Raw genomic sequence first — 20,327 nt, forward strand, 5'->3', positions numbered from 1 at the left:
TAGCAGGCTGGCCACAGACATGCACAACACTCCTTTTATATGCCTATAACTATTACAGCATTCCTGCCAAGGAAAGGGAAGGGAAGCTGGGGAGGGGGAGGGGGAGGGGATGGAAGATCCTAGGGAATCTGTTCAAAGCTAGTTAATTCAACCGGTGTGAGGGAGGCTATTTATTTATTTATTTTAATTAAACATACAGCACCAACAGGGAGAAGCACTACAAAGAGGAAGCACATGTAAGCCTGGATTCTCACATGATATTTTGACCAAAGACAGGACTATTGAAAACTTTACAAGGGAGATTGTCAACACAGGAGGAGTGCCATTCTCAAAAGCTGCCTCTGTGTAATCTGAAGCTAGGTAATCATTTAAGGCAAACAGACCTGTGATTGCTGGGAAATGAAAAAGAGTGGGTTTTTATACCCAGCTTCTCTCTACCTTTAGGACAGAGTCTCAAAGCAGCTTAGAATCGTCTTTCCCTTCCTTCCCTTCCAAGAGACACCCTGTGAGGCAGGGAGGGTTGAGAGAGTTTTTAGGAAACTGTGACCGGCTCAAAGTCACTCATCTGGCTTCATGTAGAGGAGTGGGAAATCAAACCCAGTTCTCCAAATTAGAGTCTGCTGATACTAACCACTACACCACACTGGCTTTCACACTGGGAAACAGATTATACCAATATTCACAGGGTTTACCTCCATGTAAACATTTCTTTTTTGTATTAAGAATTGTACTGCACCCTTTGATCTGTTAGATTTTACTCTTTATTGATTGATACCTGCACAACCTTTCCCCCCAATGATGACCCAAAGAGGCTTACACAATTTTCTGTGCCTTCATTTTATCCTCACAGAAACCCTGCGGGGTAGGTTGGGCTGAGAGGGAATGACTGGTTCAAGGTCAACCCGCAGGCTTCCGTGGCAGAGAGGGGATATGAGCCTGCGTCTTCCAGATCCTAGTTTGGTGCCCTAACCACTACATCAAAAGGAAGATAAAGCAGTTTTGCGCCTAAAGCCGGATGACCAAGGCACAGAAAATGACATGAGAAAACAAACAAACCAAAGGCAAAAAACATCAGCAGAAAAGAAACCATCAACAGAACCATCAACAGAAAAGCAGCAGCGTATGACTCAAAAACTCACAGCCATGTGAACATGGGAGCAGTGAAGAGGTGCCAGCAGGCTCCCCAGAAATCTCTACCTTTGCTTTTCTCCTAAAATATCCACGGGGATGCAGTGAGGCTTAGCACTGAGACAACATGCAGCCTGATTCTATTCATGGAACGTTTGGAACTGCACAGTGGTATGTGATTGTCATCCCCATGCAGAGCATGCGCTGCTGTAGCACATCTATACATTTTCCTTTTTCATGTGCATGCTTAAAGTCTCCTTCCCTGATGTTTAGAGGCCTATTCAGATTTGGGAGAAATTAGAGTTTGTCAGGATGTACAAATGCAGAAGAGTGTGATGGTTAAGAAATGGCTAGGCTTGATCAATGTTCTAGAGGGCCTAGATCAGTCCCTCTAACTTTTCACAACATCAGTCCCTTTTACATGAGCTACACAAATATGACTTTTGCATGACATGAATTTTGGATCTCCTCCCTCCCCCATAACTACACGTTTTTGAGTCTGGCTGCACTTAGAAAAAAAAAGTTCTCTATTGCCTCTATCAATAATTGCAATAATTTACTAATAACCTATAACAGGGAAGAGAGAACACATTGGAGAGATCCTTTCCAGTAACACCTTTCCAAATCACTGCCCACGTGACACAGGGTTGCCAGCCTCCTGGAATTGTCCCAGAATTCCAGACTACAACGGTCAGTTCCCCTGGAGAAAATGGCAGCTTTGGAGGGTGGACTGTATGGCATTGCATCCCTGCTGAGCTCCTCAAACTCCACCCTCCATCCAGTGCCACCTCCTAGTCTCCAGGAATTTCCCAAGTTGGCCTCCCTAATCATAACACTACTGTCAGCCAGCAGGCCAGACTCCTGGCTGCAAACACTCATGAGCCCATCTTCAGAGTGCTTTGCCTCATTACCATCCAATGCAAGCAGCTGCCCAGTAGCTGTAGTGGTGGAGTTTCAGATACTTCTGGGTCATGGATGGAAGGGCTAGATAATTAAATTATGTGCAATGGGGGGAGATGTCGGTTCCCATATGGCTGTGGCAAAATATGCATGCACATGTGTAAAATAAGGCAAACAACAGATGGCAAGACTTTCAAAAACACAGTGGTTTTTTTTATTATTATTCCTGACCGATGGACTGACTGATTTGCTCATAGTTGGCTCTGAGTGATGCACAGTAACGACTGGTTTGTACGTGTTTGTAAAATGCTGCTGATCACACTGTACTGTTTCAATACAGAGAACCCATCTTTAGCCTCACTCTGCCTGGGAGTGTAGGCTTACCTGGGGACACTTGAGCTCTCTGGGTTCCAGCCTTCCAACAGCTTCTACAGAAAGAACAGGAAGATAAACCAAACTGGTAAGCCAGTTCTGTGCCTCAAGCTTGCTGTGCATTTTTGCTGTTGTTGTTGCTTTTTGCCCTCTTCTGACCCTGTCAGAACCTTCATCTCTCTTCTGTACTCACTTGACCTGTTGGTGATGGAAAATGCTGTCAAGTCATGGCTGACTTATGGCGACCCCAGAGGGCTTTCAAGGCAAGAGACGTTCAGAGGTGGTTTGCCTCTGCCAGCCTCTGCATCATGACCCTGGTATTCCTTGGAAGTCACCCATCCAAGTACTAGCCAGGGCAGATCCTGCTTAGCTTCCAAGATCTGATGAGACCGGGCTAGCCTGGACTATCCAGGTCAGGGCTGACTTGGCCTGTTTGCCTTTAATTTCCCACTTATGCCTTTATGCCACCTGTCTTCTTCCTGAAAGTTACAGCAGTTCAGAATGAAAGCATGAGATTGCATTTTTGAATGTTCTTTTGCTGCATGCAGAAAACATAGTAGGTGATGAGTTAGATTCCTTCTCCCAGATTGCCTGGTTTTCTAAACAGGGAGCTTTGGACATGATGTGAGATGGTGGCTTGCCTGTGGGAACCCTTAGTAAAAATGGGTTTTGAAGCCAGACCCAGCTTCCTATTCAAGACCCATCATGAGATAATCCAAAGCATTGACTTTTTTTATCAGATAGCAACTCTCTCCTAGGTGGCAAATAGAAGTAAAGCATAAGCAAGAGTGTGGTATAGTGGTTAGAATAGGATCTGGAAGTACAGGGCCTACTGTAAGCACTCTTAGTACAGGGCCTACTGTAAGCACCAGGTTTGAATCCGCACTCTGGCCATGGAAGCTTGCTGAGTGACCTTGGGCCAGTCACACCCTCTCAACCTAATTTACCACACAGGGTTGTTGTGAGGATAAAATGGAGGAGAAGAGAAACTGCTTTGAGTCTCTATTAGGGAGAAAGACAGGGTATAAATGAATTAAATCAATCAATCAATCAATAGCAAAATCAATAAATGAGGTGTGATTATCACCACATCAAAGGACTATTAACTAGCAATGTATGTTAGGATCCAAGGCATAGCCCTATGCCTTCATAATTGGAGGTAATTTAATCACAGAGGGATGTATTTCCCAGGATCTTTCTATGGAGTTCTTGATATCTGTGAGGTGAATGGTAATAAAAAGTTGGTAAAAGGGGACAGAATCTTATCTTTGGCCCTGACTCAACAGCAATCACAGGATGGTGAGATCAATAAAATGGGCATCTCAGTTTGAGTGAGGTGTGTGCATCTGAGTCACATCCAAAACTGCATCAGCAACATGAGAAAGGCTGTTTACTCTCAAAGAAAGTGGCCTCTGCTTGCAGAACTTTCTTGCTGAATCAGCACATTTGGTTTCAAGAAGGATGAATGCTGGTGCTGGACTCAACATCTGACATAACTGACATTAGGTCAATATGTTAATAAATGATCCCACTGACATGATCAAAGATCTAACTTGGAAAAGGCTTGCTTGATGTGAACTAGAAACTGAATGGAACTTTGTTTAAAGTAAACAAAGGTATAATTGATGCAAAATTCGAGTTAACTAAGAGAGACTGTATTCTGGCTTTGTACCAAAAAGAAATGATTTGTGTGAAAACAACAGTGTATTGCCCTATGCAAAGTTCCTTGGTGAGACTTCTGACCTTTCGTTGCATAACTGTTTTCAGAAAATTTCTCTAATAGCATGCACAAAGCACTCTCAATATTCCATCATATTCATTCTGAGCTGTCTCGAAAACTGAAGTTTTGTGAGTGCTACAAAAAGAGCAGCATGCTTCAATGCATAACTTGGAACAGAATTTGAAATGAACTTTGCTCATTTTAATGACAGAAAAAGGTGAATCAAGATGATACTTTTTTTGGCCAGTGTCTCTTCTTTCTCCCACGTTTGTGAACAACCCAACTAAATGTCATAAACTTTTACGGTCCTGTAACTCTCAGTGGAACTAACATGAACTGCGTGAGTCACTGGAGTTCCATGAATGGAGTTCTCAGTCTTTTTCTTTAAAAATCAGGTACTGGAGAAGGGGGCCTGCCGTGAGGCATTATGGCTTCTCCTTTTGTCATGTCAAGCAAGCATAGTGGCAGCTAGCAAGGGCCAATTTAGGTCAAGCAAATGACATGGGGGAAAGCTTAACAATGCCTCTGCCTCCTACCATGGTCCAGATTGCAGTTAGCCTCCCCCCCGGCCCGCCCCCCAACACCTGATTTCTAGAGGGAAAAACTTCCAGTCTCATGTGCCCCAGAAATCAGGGGGACTTAAATCAAAAGTGGAACCCTAAGGATGTAGACTCCAAACTCACAATGTGGAACCCACATGTGTGAGTTTGGAGTCTACATCCTTAAGTGAAGAACATTCCAATGTTGACTGGCTGTTTCAAGCTTTGCAGCCCATGAAACAAACTGACTTGGCAGATGAGGTGGGACAGAAATGTCCTTAATGCATTTGAGTGCCGTTTTTATAACAGTCTGAGTTCACCAGTGCACCAGTGCTTTTGCCTCAAAACTTTCCCCAACTTTCTCTGTGCTTGGGGCTCTTTAGCTTGGAAAAACAATGACTGAGGGGTGACATGATAGAGGTTTACAAGATAGGGTTGCCAATCCCCAGGTGGGGGCAGGGGATCCCCCAATTTGGAGTCCCTCCCCCCGCTTCAGGTCATCAGAAAGCCGGCGGAGGGGAGGGAAATGTCTGCTGGGAACTTTATTATTCCCTATGGAGATTTATTCCCATAGAAAATAATGGAGAATTGATCCGTGGGTATCTGGGGCTCTGTGGGGGGGGGGCTGTTTTTTGAGTTAGAGGCACCATATTTCATCATAAAATCCATTGCCTCTCCCCAAAATATCCCCCAAGTTTCAAAATGATTGGACCAGGGGTCCAGTTCTATGAGCCCCAAAAGAAGGTGCCCCTCTCCTTCATTATTTCCTATGGAAGGAAGGCATTGAAAAGGTGTGCCGTCCCTTTAAATGTGATGGCCAGAACTTCCTTTGGAGTTCAATTATGCTTGCCACAGCCTTGATCTTGGCTCCACCCCTAATGTCTCCTGGCTCCACCCCCCAAAGTCCCCAGATCTTTCTTAAATTGGACTTGGCAACCCTATTACAAGATAATGCATGAGATAGGGGAGGTAGAGAAAGAAGTACTTTTCTCTCTTTCTCACAAGAACTCATGGGCACTCAATGAAATTGCTAAGCAGTCAGGTTAAAATGGATAAAAGAAAGTACTTCTTCACCCAAAGGGTGATTAACACATGGAATTCACTGCCACAGGAGGTGGTGGCAGCTACATGCACATCCCTTTGTTCGTATAGGTGCCTGATCTAGGGTTTCTTAATAAGAAAGGCTTACAGGACTCTTAGTACAGAGCTTACTGTAAGCTCCAGGAGGATTGGTTTCATCAGGGGTGTGGCGAGTTCCTGCTACAAAAAAAGCCTTGCTCTTCTTTAAGAATAGGCTCTCCACTTCACCCCAATCTTTCCTTTTAAAATCCATTATCTTATGAAGATATGTAAAAAAGGTAAAGGTAGTCTCCTGTGCAATCACCAGTCGTTTCTGACTCTGGAGTGACGTTGCTTTCACAACGTTTTCATGGCACACTTTTTATGGGATGGTTTGCCATTGCCTTCCCTAGTCATCTACACTTCCCCCCCCAGCAAGCTGGGTCCTCATTTTACCGACCTCGGAAGGATGGAAGGCTGAGTCAACCTGGAGTCGGCTACCTGAACCATCTTCCACTGGGATCGAACTCAGGTCGTGAGCAGAGGGCTCCGACTGCTGTACTGCAGTTTTACCACTCTGCGCCACGGAGCTCTTATGAAGATATGTACCTCCGCTGGAAAGATGTCCTTAGTCAATTTCATTTCAGGTTCTTAGGCTTGGAGCTGCACTCTTCACAATTTTTACAACTCGTCAAACAGACAAGATGAAGACCATACATTTCTATCTGTCATAAAACACAAGCGGCAGCCTCAGTTTGTCTCAGCACAGTATATGGAAGGTAAAAAACATGTTTAATCCTTTAACCTTCATTTACTTTTCCTATTCAAACCTGGTGCCCCTGTTCTGTTATTAGCATTTTTAAAGGCAAAAAGATGGGTCCTTTTAAAACCATGCATTTTCCCCACTAATAGCAAAGCAGGAAACGAATTTTATGAGCTGTCAGACATTATGGCAAAGAATGGCTAACTGTGGAATAAGAATAAACTAATGAATAAAGACTAAATTAGCACAGAAAACTCCAGAGTCAAGGCACAAAAAATCTTTGAATTTACATTGGATATAAAAAGTCCCATATAGTTAGCACTACCTGACCATTTTTAGGCAAGCTGCAGACTTCCACACAAACATGATCGCCAGGTGAACTTTTCTCATTCAACTCCTGTGATCAGATGCAAGGTGAGTTCCTCACTGGGTGGGATCACACTGGGAATTTGGTGCAGCTGTATCCCAGTTTTGAAAAAGCCAGTGTTCTTTGATGCACACTGCTCCAATCACGCAGCCCCCAACCTGCTGCCAGGAGAGGCACGGGTTGCACATGCGCAAGAGGAACATTCAGACTGCTCATGTGCATGTGGGACAGGTACATCACGTGCCCTGGGCGTCAGATGGCTGGGAAACACACCCTATACATCCTTTAGAGATTTGCTATCAGGAAGTTCCTGGTAGTTATTTAATCTGGTCCCAGACCATCCTAAAACAAGGTACATACAGGCTGGGACTTGAGGGCAGATGTGTGTGTGTGACTGTGCACATTAAATCCAGATGGGAGGCATGGCTAGGGTCAAATCTCTCATGTGATTGCACCCATTGGGTTGCTTTGATGGCCATTGTTAAATTTGGTTGTTGAGCAGTTTGAAGCAGCACAGTGAGTGTCTTTTCCAGAGGAGTAGGGTGTTACATCTTTGGTTTTTGCAACTCCAGCTGTTAACCTCTGGGCTCCTTGCCATGGTTACTATTTTTAAAAACTGCTTTTAAGTTGCTGCTATTACACTGGTACTTCCTCTCCTCATCCAGCCCAACAAGCCTGATATATTAGTGAGGGCTGGGCTGTTCTGTGAATGAGACATTGCATTGGTGAAGGCAATGGGACTTTCTCCTTGTGGTTGCCAACTGATGATGTTCATATTTTCAATGGTGGCAGTGGATCTAGATCTCAGCAATCAGACAGGTACATTTACAAAATGTCGCCACTGGTTAGATTCCAAGCATACTGAAAATGGTGAATAAATCAGTGTACAGTTTCCTGCCTCCAGTCAAAGAGCATTAAATCCCTGCCGACGCAGGGATTCAGGGGTCAGCCTTACAGTGGCTTTCCTCTTTCCTTGAGGGTCGGGGACAAAGGGTGGCAATTGGAGGAGAGCTGTCCCAGAGACACTCACTTAATTGTGGGGTGCCGCAGGGAGCAGTTCTCTCTCCGATGTTATTTAACATCTTTATGCGCCCCCTTGCCCAGATTGCCAGGAGACATGGACTGGGTTGCCATCAGTACGCTGATGACACCCAGCTCTACCTATTGATGGGCGACCGGACTGGCAATGCCCCAGAAAATCTGGACCGGGCGTTGCAAGCCGTGGCAGACTTGATTAAGCTGAGTGGGTTGAAACTGAATCCAGCGAAGACAGAGGTTCTTTGCCTAGGTCGCAGCGGTTTAGGGAGTGGGGTCTCCCTCCCAGTTTTTGACGGGGCGCAACTGGTAGCAGTGCGCAGAGTTAAGAGCTTGGGAGTTCTACTGGAGCCTCCCTTGACAATGGAGGCCCAGATAGCAGCTACTGCCAAGTCCACCTTTTTTCATCTTAGATGGGCGAGGCAGCTGGCCCCCTTCCTGGAGCGCGGCGACCTGGCAACAGTGATCCACGCAACGGTCACCTCAAGGTTGGACTACTGTAATGCCCTCTACATGGGGCTGCCCCTGTACCGAACCCAGAAACTGCAGCTAGTGCAAAATGCAGTGGCCAGGCTGCTACTGGGACTGCCTCGGTGGGAACATGTGCAGTCTGGGCTGCGAGAGTTGCACTGGCTGCCAATTGTTTACCGGGTTCGTTACAAGGTGCTGGTCATTACCTTTAAAGCCCTATATGGTCAAGGACCTGCCTACCTTAAGGACCGCCTCTCTCCATATGTTCCCCAGAGAGCACTGCGATCAAGCTCAAAAAACCTGCTTGAAATCCCTGGACCAAAAGAAACTAAATTGAAAGCTACCAGAGAACAGGCGTTCTCTACAAAGGCTCCCCAATGGTGGAATCAATTGCCGGAAGAGGTGCGGGCCCTACGGGATCTTAACCAATTCCGTAGGGCCTGCAAAACTGCCCTCTTCCAGCTAGCTTTTTAAGACAGAACTCCTGATAAGATCAGGAATACCAAGCCATCCTATATGCCATCTGATTGTATTTTAATGTCTTACTGTTTTATTGGTTTTATTGTTAATTGTTTAATTATTAATTAAGTAATTATATTATTTATTGTTTATCTGTATCATGGTTTTACCATGTCGTGTTAGCCGCCCTGAGCCTGCCTAGGTGGGGAGGGTGGGGTATAGATAAAAGTTTATTATTATTAAATGAAATTGACAAAGGTTTTATTAGCCATTGAAAGCCTTGGTGAATTGCATCCAATAGAACCTGGGGTCCCAGGCCTAGGAGGCTGAACTGAAACTGATCCAGGGGAGAACTCATTCTGAGCTCCCTGGAGAAAAGGCAGGATTAAAAGAAATGGTGGCTTAAAAGCACTCCACTCTTCTCCCCTCAGAAAATCAGGGAGGAAAAATGAGGTGTCTGGACAGATTGGGAAGACAGCTGTGTCTCAGCTAATAATAAGCTCCTGGGACCTTCCTTTCAGATGCTGTAAGAATGCACACAAAAAAGGAACATTTCCTTTCACATCCATTCACCAGCCCCAAGAAGATGCCATGCTAAGAAGTCCAAGGGCCATTTTCACAATGAGGCACTGTAATTGTGAGGCTGCATCTCAGTAAAGGCACTACTACTGGACACTTGGTAGATAACTATTGATTAGCAGTGAAATCCTTAAAAGAGTTACATCCTTCTAAACCCATTGACTTCAGTGAATTTAGAGGGGTGTAACTGTACTTAGGATTGCATTGTGACAGCCATTTCAGTAATGGTTCCTTTTCAGGGCTTTTTTTTGGTAGAAAAATCCCAGCAGGAACTCATTTGCATATTAGGCCACACCCCTGATGCAAAGCCAGCTAGAAATGCAATCCTGTGTGTTCCTGCTCAAAAAAAGCCCTGGTTCCTTTTGCCTGAGGAAGTCCACTTGGGTTGCTTACTTTAAGAGTGGTTAAGTTCTTTTTGTTATTGCAGATGGTGTTTGGGCCATAGGGAGGCAGCTTTGTTTTACCTGATGATCTTCACTGCTTGTTCAATATTGAATATGGTATAGTTTTTTTTTAATTGCATAGTATTTTATTGCAAGGTTTTGTAGGTTGCCTTAACAGCCTACAGGGCTCTGTATTATTATGCAGCATATAATTATATTATATATTGTACTAACCTACAGTAGAGAAATAAATTAAACTAAATTCCCAGGCTGGACCTGTTTTGCCAATCCTCTTCCCTGGGCTACAAACAACCTCACTAAGGGAAGTTGGTGGATCAGGTTCTCAAAAGACAGTAGCCCAGACTATTCCTAAGAAGGCTAACTGATGTGCTGCTTTATATCCAGTGGCTTTTTCTGTTTTTCTTTTACCATTAGAGGAGTGAGGTTGATTTCTGCTGGTTTCCCTCTCACCGTAAACTTCCATATTCTGTCTACCACATTATTGCCCTACCCTTCCTCCAAGGAACCCAAAGCAACTTCTCTCTTTTCCTTCATGTTACCATTGCAAGAAACGTGCAAGGTAGATCCTTCAAGTTGCCCTCCTCCAACCTAAGGAAGCTTCCTTCAACTTTATATGGCTGTTTCTTCAATGGAAGAGTCACTTAAGTTGGAGGAAGGCTGGAGGAAGTCTTCAAACTTTATTTCATGGAGAATCTACTCCAGTGACTGGCTTCGTCACTTGTGAGAGGGAATTTGAAATCGGTCTCCTAGGTTCAAGCCCAAACCTGTAACCAAATCCTACTGGCCCTCTGCTTCCTTCTGAACCTTGGGGACAGTGTCTCAGGGGGCGGGGGGAGAGGGGAAGCTACAGCAGACATGGAAGGTGAGCAAGTTCCATTCTGTGAGCTCTGCTTTGCTGATGGGTCATGTCAGATGCAGGTTGCTAACATTCACATGTAACCTACATCCCCAAATGCACACACAAAGTGAAGTACCAAATGGGTAAAGATCCAAGATGACCTGCATACTGACAGCTCATCCATCCATCCATCCATCCCCCCCCCCCCTCTCTCTCTCTGAGAGCCAGTTTGGTATAGTAGATAAGTGCGTGGACTCTTATCTCGGAGAACCAGGTTTGATTCCCCACTCCTCCACTTACACCTGCTGAGATGGCCTTGGGTCAGCCATAGCTTTCATAGAAGCTGTCCTTGAAAGGGCAGCTGCTATAAAAGCACTCTCAGCCCCACCTACCTCACAGGGTGTTTGTTGTGTGTGGGGGGGAAGGTAGCGGAGATTGTGATCGCTCTGAGATTCTAAGATTCAGAGTATAGGGCGGGATATAAATCCAAAATCTTCATCTTCTCTCTCTTTCTGTACAGTGATGGACTGCATGGAAAAGCACATCAGGGCTGAACATTAGGACTGACCAAAAGTACTTCATTTTTTTGTGGCGAATGTCAAAAACACTTTGCCTCTAGAGGATGATTTCCAGAACTCATTGCCAGTATTCTCATGGTGTTTCTGTGCTCTTCTTCCCAGCATAATTTCCTTGCCTTTTTACCCTCAAACAATCAGCTCTGGGTTTTCAAATACCACTGTTGAATTCTATTGGCTGGGGCAATCCAAGTGATTTTGTCAGTGACACGATACTTATGTGAGAATGGAATGGTGCTGATTAACAAAATGAGCCGGGGGGGGGGGGGGGCAGTACGGGTTCAGCAACCCTTTGGGCAAACAAGGCTGTGTACAAGGAGGGCAAAGAAGACACAAGATGATATGAAGCAACAGCTAGAAGACTTCTAGAGAGCACTGAAACAACACACTTTAGTCTAAAATATTGTGGCAAAAGGGCCTGTGGTGTATGTGTGTGTTGAGTATCCCGAATACTTCATATATTATGAGGATAATATAAGGATGATACATTATTAGGAAGATATCTTATCCTTACTGGATTTGTATTAAATATAACAAAAACAACAACAGTCCAGTGTTTTTCAGCAATCACAATGGTCTGATCCACCAGTAGATTCCCACTAACAGACTGGGTGCTTAGTCACTGAGTCCTGTGTGCAGGAAAGTGGTACAGGACACAAATATAGTAATAACTAATAAATTAATAAGAAAAATAAATAAAATGCTCAATAGTGCAGTCTCAATCCACTTCAACAACTGTTTGTGAGTGGATTTTGCCATTTCACACAGCAAAATCCAGTTGCAAAATGTATTAAAAGTGTATTGAAAGTGCATTATTTAGTGTGTGAGGAAGCACCCAATTATTGCTGAATCCCTTTCTTCACTGTAGATTCACCCCACATGCTCCAGAGGAGTTAGCTGTGTTAATCTGTTGCTGCAAAATATGAAAGAGTTCAGCAGCAGCTTTAAGACTAACAGATTTTATTGTAGCATAAGCTTTTGAGAACACAGCTCTCATGAAGACAGCTGGGTTTCTCGAAAGCTTATGTTACAACAAAATTTGTTAGTCTTAAAGGTGCTGCTGAACTCTTTACTGTTTTACCCTCATGCTGTTTCTGGGGGTTCCCTGTCTCCCAGGAGAAGTGTTTTGGGAGCCCTTTTGGACACAACAAGATAGGGGAGGTGAGAAAGCCCCATTCTGCTGATGGAAATTCCTTCCACTGGATCCAACTCAATGCCTTTACATTTGTTGGCTAGATGTCTGGGAAGCTAGGCTAATGCAGAGCATCAAGACAGATGACTTCTTCCATGCTTTACTTTATATCTCCACAAGGGAAAAGAGGGGATTCTTTTTTCAAAAAGCTAAAATTTCATGGGAAACATTTTAAACATCCCAGAAGCAACCTGCATAGCTCAGTGTTCTCCCCTTCCTCAATGGCTAAGATTCTTCCACGAATTTTTGGCAAGATGAACTTTTGCAAAAATGATCTGGCTCTTTCAAAAGTATTATCTTGATATTCAGGCACAACCCTACTGCAAATATACTTATTGAGTTTGTGATCCAAACGCAGGCCAGTCTCCTCTTTCCCCTAGTGTATTTCAAATTATTGCAATCAATCCCCCTGATGTAACCATGATATACAGAAAATCAATTACTGCCTGTTTCAAAACACACTGTGATCTGCTCTATAATTTTATGAGGGACTTTGAGGCTTGGCTACAGATACACAAAAAGCAATCCCATGTTTCTCAGTACTGAATCCTTTCTTGGAGATAGCTGATATGATTTTTTTTCCGGGGTGGGGGAAGAGAAATACAATTTACTGCTTGCTATTAAAAATGGGTTCAGGTTTAGTCCAGATGCAAATGAGACAACCCAAATTTTTATTCAAAACCCATACAAAAAGAAAGCAGTTTGCCAGCAATGGCTCACAGCATGGATTATAATATCACAGCCCCCACTATTAAGTCCCACAGAAAAGAGAAGCATGACATCCTTGTCAGAAAGCATTGGGAGCTGCTACTGGGACCATGGCTGCAGCATCACACAGAGGTACAGCTACTGATTGGTTTGCAGAGCTTGGCATCAGCAAGCGATTGCATTTCCTGTGCCTGTGCTGGGTTCTGCTTGCTGCTCAATAGCTGTGTAAATCCTTGGTGCTACAGCTGTGACCCCAGCAGCTCTGTTGTTGTTTCCTGAGTCCCACCAGGAGAGGTGTTGTACCCTCTCCTCCTTCAGCATCATTTGGTGGCAGAAGCAGGAATAGTCTGTGCAACCCAACCTGGAAGATGCTTCTGCAACTGGTACAAATGGTGGATATAGACGTCGATTCAACAACCTCTCACAGTGTGCATGTATGACAGACGGTGCTTTAAAAGCTCATGAGTGCTGCATAAACATATGACAGACCGTTAATGCCCCACAGAACCAGATAGCCTTTGACAGGCTGCTCAAACAGATTTCCTTGGATAGCATCAGTTGAGAAGAAAGACTTGGGAACTGACTGATAAAGAAAACTGAGTTCAACTCTGACTGAGAACTGGGAAGGTTGGCAAGGAGGAGTGGGAGGAAGACCCCCATTTGGGCCAGAAAAAGGATAGATCTTCTAGTTTAGAGAAGTAATTCCCTGCCCAGTTGAAAAGGGAGATAGCTCTAAAAAGTGGAACGATACCTGGTTTGTTTATTTTTTGGATGAGGGGTTGTATTTTGTGTGTGTGTGTGTGTGTACGCGCAGGCCTGGAAGTTGTGACAAATTCCTGCAGCCCCTACTGGAGCATGGAGGATGTTCAGATAAAGGTTTCTCTACTCCCCATATCCCACCCTCCCCAGGCTCCCCCCTCCAAATCTCCAGAAATTTCCCAACTTGGAGATGGAAACCCTAAAACTTGCTATGCTTTCTGTTCGCTTTAGTTCACCAAAGATCAGATGAAGTCATTTAAAAAATATGGCTTGCTCAGAAACTTGGTTTATTCCCTCCTCCTCCCACCTCTCCTCCCTTGCATGTGGAGTCATGACTGAAGTCTTTGATCTCTAAGTCTGGTTTGCCGCGATATCCAAAGGCACCTGTCTAATGAAATTGGGGCTTGTTTCTTCCCCAATAGCTAGGATTCCACAGCAGTTTAAAACCAAGGAGTATGTGGGGGGAGGGGGAATATTAAGGTGCTTCAAGATATTACTGAGCATAATCCACATGGCATTTAATACTAGAAAACTTGCTATTTATTATTAACATAACAACTACTATTGCAGCTACTATTACTACTACTACTTCTACCATCACCATTTAAACAGGAACGTAACAGTATAGTCCTATGCAGAGTTACTTATGTATAAGCCTATCAAAATCAACTGGTTTAGACTGGAATAACATTTATGTAGTGTTACACTGTAAATATAGTAGATACTTTGTGAAAGCTAAAATATGAACAGTGCTAGTGGTATCATCATCCAAACAAATACATGAGGAATGGGAGTGAGAAGAAAATAAAGAAGAATATATAAATATTGTGATATATATGAACACAATAACTATGAACAGTATGTACAAATATGAGGAATTTTTTTATACTCAGAACTGAGCTGAAAAATACTATGTGTTACATAAAGATACAATTTTCCCCTTTCCTTGGAAACAAACCAAACACAATAACTGTGAAGAAGGAAATGATTAAGGAATGGAAAGCTGTGCCATAAGGAACTGGGTTTGTTTCTGAAAGAATAAAAAAGTACACTGATTTATTTCAGGGGAAGCATCCTAAATAGGGTGACCATAAACATAGGAGGTCAGGGCCTGTATTTTAACTGTTGCATAGAAGACGGAATTCAGAGCGGTGTAGAAAACTTCAATTGGTGAAATCTGTATTAATTTCCTGTTCTGTCTTGTGTCTTAATTCCAGGCAGAGAGAATAGGGCTGGAACAATAAAATCAGTGGCCTACCAAGAATGAAAAGAAATTGAAACATACATTGAAATCAAAGAAGACTCTGGAGGAAAAGTGTGTTCTTTCCACCATGAATCTGAGATTCTGAGGTGATTAGCTGGGGATACATTGCCCAAGCATCTTTCTGATCCCCTAGAGAAAGCAGCCATTTTGATACCATTGGGAGTCAAAGTACTCTGTGTACAACTCCCTCAACACTCTGAGTAGAAGAGCTATTCTCATAAAATGTAGAAGCAGCACATCCAACTGTCTGAATGCCTGGAGGATTAATTAGTCAGTGTTTGTAAAGACCATTGAAGATGAAAAGAGCCATATATCTGCACTAACCTGGGGCTATCTGAGTGGTGTGAAGCCAAATTAGAATTCGTGCTTCTTTTGTTGAGCATTTGTTTGAGTTGGGGGAGGTTTAGAACCTTGCTGCAACTTATTTCAAAGAGATCAGCTCCTCTGCTCATTCCTTCTGACAAAGGATTTATGGGGAGCACAGCTTCTCTTTGAGGGGAGAAAGAAAACTGGCAGCAGTAAGAGGAGGAAAAAAAATGCCTCAACAGGTAAAACTATATTATATTTATATATCTATCTCACTTGTAGCCAAACCGAAACAAATAACTGGAAGCCAGAGCTGCAGTACACAAGTCAAGCTTTATTAATTTGCTAGTGTTGTTGACATGCATTCGTCTTTCTCTCCCCCCTTCCTTTTCCTACCTCCCAGTATTTGTCTGCTTGAGGATACAGATGGAAATTTCCACACAGATAGATTCTCTCACACTGCACAGTCTAGACTAGTGGATTCAGCTACAGAAGTCACAGGAAGTCGCGCTTTGCAGGCTCAATAAAACAATTCTGAACCTTCTGGAACCATCATATCAATTTCATATCATATCAATTTTATTTATATCCCACCCTCCCCGCCGAAGCAGGCTCAGGGCGGCTAACAACACAGATCAATACATTAGTTTTACAAAATATTTAAAACAAACTAACTCACACTTTAATTAAAATTCTACTAAAACTCTAAAATCAATAAAATTAATATACTGGTGCTATTATACAAATGGTGAATTTCATTAGCAGTTTCCCCCTTAGTCGGTGAAGGCCAATCGAAAAAGGGTGGTCTTGCAGGTCCTGCGGAACCATATTCAAAAGACACCTCAGTGAACCGTACACCCCAAATCCATCCTCTCTCCATAAAAGAACCCTATAAAATGCATCCAGTTCTTTGTTCAGAGGTTAGTCAAACACATTTTACCATGCAATTGTGATCTACACTGAAGCCACTATGAGAATAGGTGGGTATGGCAGTGTAGGTGGACCTGAATCCATTTTCATAAGACAAGTACTGGAAACTATGAGTGCAGCCCTCACTGTGTCACTAGATATCATTTTCATTACACATTCTATATCAGTTTCAGCCCTAGTTTCATCACCTAACTGGGTAAAATATCCTAACCAGACAATTTTCCAGACTCACCTCCCTTAGTGAATTCTCCAGCTCTTGTTTTCTTTAAGGGAAGTCAGACTATTCAGAGAATCATCCTGAGGGAGAAATCCATTTGAGGTTAGATCCTGGCTGGTTTAAAGAGGAAAGAACCACTTCATTTGGCTGTCCTCCTATCTTGGAGCAGCTGCTGGACTAACTGATGCCCTGTTCCCTCACCAATTTCCTTGGGATCCTCCACTGACAGCCATTTTGGTGTAGTGGTTAAGTGCATGGACTCTTATCTGGGAGAACCGAGTTTGATTCCCTGCTTCTCCACATGTAACTGCTGGAGTGACCTTAGGTCAGTCGTAACTCTCTCAGAGCTGTTCCTCTCAAGAGCAGTTTCTGTCAGAACTCTCTCAGCCCCACCTACCTCAATGTATCTGTTGTGGGGAGGGAAAGCAAAAGGAAATTGTAAGCTTTGAGACTCCTTTGAATAGTGAAAGGTGGAGTACAAATCCAATATATTCTTCTTCTTCTTCTTTGTACTTCTCCCTCCAAAACCATGGTAAGATCCAGCCTTCTTTATCTCATTTCCTATTCCTTCTTGGATCTAATTTGCAGCCTTATGATGCTCTTGAGTAATATAATTTTCAATCACCCTCAGGAGTATCCAGATGCAGCCAATCTGGACATGCACTTTTCTGTGGGGTAAAGTACAGGGACTTAGCTGCCCAAAGGCAGAAACAGCCACATCAGTCTGAGAAACCAACTGGATAACAAATACATAGATGCTACCTATCTTAAATGTGCAGTACCAAAAGAAGACCTTTCTTGTTCAGAATGTAGATATGAAAGTCTGGTGTACCTTGATATTTTAAAGAATGCCTGTAGCTTGTAGCAACAGTTTATTAAAGATCAAAGGACTTTGGATCCAGTCCACAGGGGTGAAAGTCAGAATGCTGGAGATTACCATAACTGCCCTGTACAACTTATGACCATCATAAACTAGGGGATCTTTTGAACAAAGAATAGTTAAACACTCATCAGTTCATTTCATGTTCCAGACAGGGAGCCAACTTTTCATGAAGCAGTTTGGCTGTTTGTAAGCAGCTCAAGCTCATTCATGTCATAAATGTTTTGATAAAAAATACACTACTATGCAACTGGCAGTATTTTATGTATACACATTTCCACACAGAGTAATGGGAACCCCGGCTCCCCCAAACTTATTACTACATGCCACTTGGCTGTCAATTGTTTAAGTAAATAGTGAGCCAACTGGTCAGCAAGTCTTAGCATTTGTCATTCATTTAAGTCTGTATTAGTGCGGTTACTTCTCATATGTTTTCTCATTCTCACACAGCTGTATGGGACTTGGTACTCCTTTGCATCATATAATTACTGTCAGACCCAGAGGCAAGGAAAAGACAAGTAATGTTCAAGATCTTTATTCCAGCATCATAGGCAGATACAGGCGTTGTCGGAACTGGCTCTCCCACCAGTTTCCAGGTCTTATAACCCTTTGCCCTGACTGTTACAATTCAAGCAAAGCGTGCCAAGCTATAGCGGGGATTTTGCGTGGGTTCCCTCTTACTCTATCATCACCCCAGGTGTCTGTTATCTACCCCTTTAGCTACTTCTCCACCAGCTCTCTTGACCTTGGTTGCATAGTAACATGCAAATTCCCAGACATGCCACCCTCCCTCTAGATAAGCAGTAGGGATGCTTCAAAGCAATAGCCAGCATAGCAAGCACAGCATTAGCCTTGTATAACTGTTAACTAATTAGATACATATGGCAAGAGGAACAAAGATGGAGTGACTCTTGACAATTACTTCATCCAACCATTCATGTGTTTGCATGAGAATCAATTTCACCTAGTGTGCATGAAAATCAATTTCACCTAGTGTGCAGATGCAAAAGTGAGTATCTAGCAGAAGGAAATGAATCTTTACCACCGCAGATACTGTGGCCACTCAAATCAGATGGAGGAGATTCAGTGCTCAGGTCGCAAGTCATCATGTCTGTTGAAAATGTTCTGTTCACCTGATGAACATGTAGGAACATAAGAAGAGCCATGCTGGATCAGACCAAGGGTCCACCTAGTCCAGCATTCTATTCACACAGTGACCCAGGGCCGGGGTAACAAATAGGCCAAGTAGGCACTGGCCTATGGGCCCCCTGTGCCTTCTGGGGCCCCAGGACTGCCCCTCTCCCCCACAGCTTGTCAAAGGGACTTTAGAAAAGGTGCCTGCACGAGATATTAGGAGATCATTTGCAAGGGTGGGGGGGCTAAGATTTCAATTGCCTAGGGGTCTTGGCATAGTTTAATCTGGCACTGCAGTGGCCAACCAGCTGCCTCTAGCAAGCCCAAGAGCAGGAGCACGGCAACATCCTCCTCCCACTGAAGGTCCCCATCAACTGATATAAGCAGGCACTGATATAACTGATATAAAGAGGCAGATGTGCTGAGAGGTCTGAACTTCTTTAGTATGAAGAAACAATGGGTCCAAGTATAAATTGAAAAGAGTGTTTATTTCTAAAATTTAAGACACTTTGGATTTATTTGAATTATGTAAAGTGTAAAATATGTAAGTAAGTAAGTAAGATTTAAAGGCTAAGAGAGCCAATTCTGCACGAGACCTTTAATCCTGGTTCAGCTCTGTCCCCAAACTGACATTCTACACTTGAATCATGGCATCATGGAAACCAACTCTATGAGTTTATGATTCTATGACTGTAGTGTAGAAAATCAGTTTGGGGACAGGGCTGAACCAGGATTAAGGGTCTAGTATAGAATTCAAGAGATTTTAATGCTGCACTAGACCTTTAATCCTGGTTCAGCCCTGTCCCGAAACTGAATATTACTCAAGACTATTCAGTGGGGCTTATTCCTAGGAGACTGTTTTTAGGATTGCACTCTAAACCACCCATTCCTCTGAAGCAGACAGACCTTCACAGTTTAATTAATCATCTGAGGCCCCAGACAGGTCCTATTTGGAACATCCTAAGGCAGAACCGTAATAGATATTTTAAGCACTTACTGCTCCGAGGAAGAGCTAGATGAGACACAAAGTATTCCCAAAACTATTATGCAAGATATGGCTGTTAATTATCCCAGTCACTAGTTATGAAACATCTGTACAAAAAATTGAATAATTATAGAACTTTAAAAGGTCATAGTATGAAAGACAGACTAGGAAACTGACATGCCAATGAAAGGTCAAAAAACCCCTGTTAGATGGACGCATTCCCACAAATTACACATTGGAATAGAAAGATACAACTTCTCACTGCTATTGGATATTGTTGTGGTTTCAAAACTAGAACATTTACTGCAGATTACATACACATATATAATACACACAGAGAGAGACTATAAATAAACTAATACTATGAGATGAAGCCTAAAGAGGTAAATGCCCTGGTTTTTCAAATATATTATAATTGTTACACAGAATAATGTATCCTGAGGAAATTTGTGACTTATTAAAGGTGCTAGAAAAGATTAACACTTATAAAGCAGCCAGCTAGGTAAAAAATCTCCCAAATTGGGTTAATTATGGTCAACATGAGAGTAATGGCCAGAAACCAAAAAATTGTGATTCCACCTCCCATGACCAGAAGTCATCTTGGCACTCTAGGAAACTAGCTTTGAAGCTGTAAGGACTCATAAACTGCTTTTTCCCTATGTTCTGGAATCAGTTGTCCCATGGTTGATGTTAGGGACTAGGATGACCTCTACTGAGCTCTCAAATACCCTAAAAGTCCCTTG

The 20,327-nt window shown here is 43.1% G+C and overlaps 1 protein-coding gene across 1 annotated transcript in view; it reads right to left on the bottom strand.

Annotated features, from left to right (window-relative positions):
- The window catches only part of OLFM3 (olfactomedin 3), a 264,124-nt gene that overhangs the window by 77,090 nt on the left and 166,707 nt on the right, over nt 1-20,327 (bottom strand). The gene's annotated exons all lie outside the window — the stretch shown is intronic.

This window comes from Heteronotia binoei, chromosome 2 (genome assembly GCF_032191835.1).
Source record: "Heteronotia binoei isolate CCM8104 ecotype False Entrance Well chromosome 2, APGP_CSIRO_Hbin_v1, whole genome shotgun sequence".
Classification (NCBI taxonomy): domain Eukaryota; kingdom Metazoa; phylum Chordata; class Lepidosauria; order Squamata; family Gekkonidae; genus Heteronotia; species Heteronotia binoei.